The 3,692-nt window shown below is 27.5% G+C and overlaps 1 long non-coding RNA gene across 1 annotated transcript; it reads right to left on the bottom strand.

The window, feature by feature from the left end:
- Positions 1–695: 695 nt before the first annotated feature.
- On the bottom strand, positions 696–3,251 carry LOC145801566 (uncharacterized). Its single transcript, XR_014343179.1, has 2 exons — positions 3,003–3,251; positions 696–1,013 (listed from the first exon to the last, which is right to left on the bottom strand). It is a non-coding gene; the product is annotated as an uncharacterized LOC145801566 (long non-coding RNA).
- Between the last annotated feature and the right edge of the window lie 441 nt (positions 3,252–3,692).

Genomic DNA, 3,692 nt, shown 5'->3' with positions numbered 1-3,692 from the left:
CACAGGGGTAAAATGTAATTATCCCTATAATATAAATAAAAATGTTATGACCTCTTCGAGCTTAAAAATCTCAATATAATTTTTTTCATATTTTTTAACACTTAAAATACACACGTCATTTTGTGATTAGTCTAAAATCTAATTTACATAAATTAAGTTAATTTTTAAACCCTCTTAATCATTGCCAATAATATATTGGGTTTATAACATTTTATAAATCTAAATTATCATCAAATTGTCTACTTAGTCCCTAAACTGTCGATTAAATCTATTCAGCCCCTAAAGTATATAAATCAAAGTCTATCTGGTCTCTAAACTATCGATTAAATCTATAAAGTCCCTAAAGTATTTAATTCCAACCTATTTAGTCCTTAAAAGGATTATAAAAATAAAATATATACCCATAAGTATTATAAATTAGTAAAAGATCCTACCTAGTTAAGATTTATGATAGAAAAATCTTAAATTTTTATTTTGTTTTTAAAAAATATTTTATTTCGTTGTGTGTTTAAATTAAGGGGAATTGACCAGTAAATCCCGTTTGTGGATTTGTAATCCATAAGGTCCCAAATGTTTTTTTGGTGACTGAGTGGTCCTTTAAATTATTTGTTGACTATTTTGTCATTGTTAGTACATTTGGAGGACAGGTGGCGTAGTTATGTATGGGGAAGGTGATGGGGTGTTTGTGTGTCACGTTGTCACACCCCGTATTTTATTACTCGGATAACATTACCAATATTCATTAATCAAGTCCATTTACAAATAACATTTCATCATTGGATGAAATGATGAATAATTAAATATACTTATTCTCTCTCGTTATACAACAATGACATTTACATACAAATAAAAGAAATACCCTGAAGCTTACAATAAAAGAGAGGACACTACTCTTTATAAAAAAAAAAATAGCACTCAGGCAAACAACAAATGAAGTAGTACAATCCATCACTACATTACACTTATGAAATGGTAAAACCCATTGTTTGATCTTCAAATCCGAAAAACATTCCCTGTACACATGTACAGGCAGGGGGTGAGCGACCACTAACTTACCAAACAATCACATATTAAAACATTAGAAGATAATGCGGATACCAAAATACTCATATATATACGTGAAATCATATCATGTCAAAATCATATGATTTTATTATATAATCTCTTAAATCCAATTTATTTAATTAACCACAACAAGTTAACTTAAATAAATAAACATGTCTCGATAGCAACAGGGCATCATTTTCAATTCATTCAATTATCTCATTATCAATTGAATCAAATAATTAAACAATTCATCAAATCCATTTTATACAGTCTTATGAGATAAATGCATATGCCATGTCATGCTCAAAATATTTTTCTCATCTTTTGAAAATCTTATGCACAATGTCAATTTGAAAACACATTAATCCAACAATTTCAATAAAATTCTAAGATGGTAAATACAACTCAGGTAACCCCTAGGCTGGTGTCTGCAAGTAGACTATACAAGTACTACCAATTTGTCATTTTTACCAGTATTAACTGGAAGGCTCGACACCTGTAATCTGTCATTTTTACTAGTATTAACTGGACACCTATCTGCGCGGTTTCTGGTCTTTCACCATGGACACTCAGACCAACTTAACTAATATCAAACTACACCCCCTAGCCGGACTTACCAACGTATTTACCCAAAACAATTCAAAATGATCTTATTTCACCAAAAACAATTCCTTTATCAAAACAATAGTTTTCAATTAAATTCGAAATCCATGATAACAATGAAATGGAATGGCAATGCAATATGTAACAATGCATTAAAATAGTTCCAATTTCAATTCCACCACACAATGCTCCATTGTGATCAATTTCCATATCTCTATCAATGTAATACTATGATACAATCCCAAGAGATAATATAATAATATCAATGTTCATGTATTTACCACATGTAAATCAACAAACTTCCAACTTAGTCATTTCAAGACAAATCTATAACATATTAGTATACACCAAATATTAAAACTATTTATCAATTTCCTAATTGTTTTGACTCACACAAAACCTTCAATCAATTTTTATTTCACCTCCACCAAGATAACCAATATGATTTTCACCAAATCCCATATTTATTAAATATTGCCATTTCCATCCTACTATATCAAAAATTATAATATAATCTCAATAACACACTTTTAACCATAACAGATATAACATTTTAACCAAAACTAATTTAATCCACTAAATTAGTAAGCTTATTATATTCAAAAATTTTCAAATTTATAATACAAAACCTAACTTCACATGTCTCATCCCTCAAACATAACCGTATTTCAACATAACCATTTTTTTGTACCAAGCTACTTAAAGAGATAATATTTTTTCCAAATTCTCTACCAATAACAATTTTCACAACTTCTCTATAATTAATTAATCACATGATCATTATATAAAAAATTATGAAATATGCTCAAGAGTAACATTTTTAAGGTAGTGAGTTCAAAAGTTCACATTTCACATTTTTTATTTTCACAAAAATAAACACAACTTTATCATCAACATATCACCTTTCATAAAATATCATGAATATAACACTTTTAGAGTTTTTAATCCTAAAACAACTCTATAATCTCAACTTAACAATTTACACAATATTCCTCAATAGCAATTTATTTTTCTCAAAAATAAATTCCAAAATCAAAAATAAAAAAAATAATTCAACTTTATATTTCTCAAACTAAATCATATAATCATAATATGACGTAAATACAATCATACAACCTTCAAATTTTATTTTCAGATTTTTTTTAACAAAATTAACAATACAAAATTATTTTTCCAAAATCAATCTCAAAATGCCAACAGTCTTAATATTTCAACATAATTTTTCTTCCAAAAATTACCAAACAAAAATCTGAAAATTATATATGTATATATGCAATACCTCTTAAAATGACATATTTTCTCAAAATAACCCTAACATAGCTTTAATGTAAAAATATGAAGAAAGTCCATACCTCAAATATGAAGAAAAGCTAATATGAAAATGCAAACATCACCCGATCATGAATCCGAGAACACCATTGCGAAGATCACAACGAGCTCTCCAACTTTCATTTACAATACTTTTGCAAAATCTCACTCTAAGGACTTCAATTTAAAACTCAAAGATTGAGCAACAATGGAGAAAAGAGAAAAGGAGAAGGAGAGAGAGAGAGAGAGAGACACGTTGAGATAGAGAGAAAGAGAGCCAAGCTCTCTGCCAAACCAACAAGAAATGAAATGAGATGAAAAGGGAGAGGAAGAGGAATGATGGCCAACACAAAAAGGGGAGCAACCCATGTGGGTTTGTCTTTCCAAAACTTGGTATTTTTAAATATATATATATATATATATATATATATATATAACTTTTGTAATAATACTTTCAAATTTTATAATATAAATTATAAAATTATATAATATTTCTCACCACAAAATAAAATATTTTTGTACATCACAAAATATAATTTTTTGATCACTACGAAATATACATATTTCATTCTTTATAAAATATATAATTTTTCGCCATATGGTATACACCATAAAATAAACTATCAAATATTTATTATAATACTATATAATAAATAATAACAACTCCCAATGTGATTACTACCAATCACATAATTAAAAAAGACCAAACAGTTAAACATGAGTCACTAAACAAA

The sequence above is a fragment of the Camellia sinensis genome, chromosome 10 (assembly GCF_055761805.1).
Source record: "Camellia sinensis isolate YWXY chromosome 10, ASM5576180v1, whole genome shotgun sequence".
Taxonomy (NCBI): Eukaryota; Viridiplantae; Streptophyta; class Magnoliopsida; order Ericales; family Theaceae; genus Camellia; species Camellia sinensis.
Note: the sequence above shows the minus strand (reverse complement) of the source record. Positions and strands in the feature narration are given on the sequence as shown.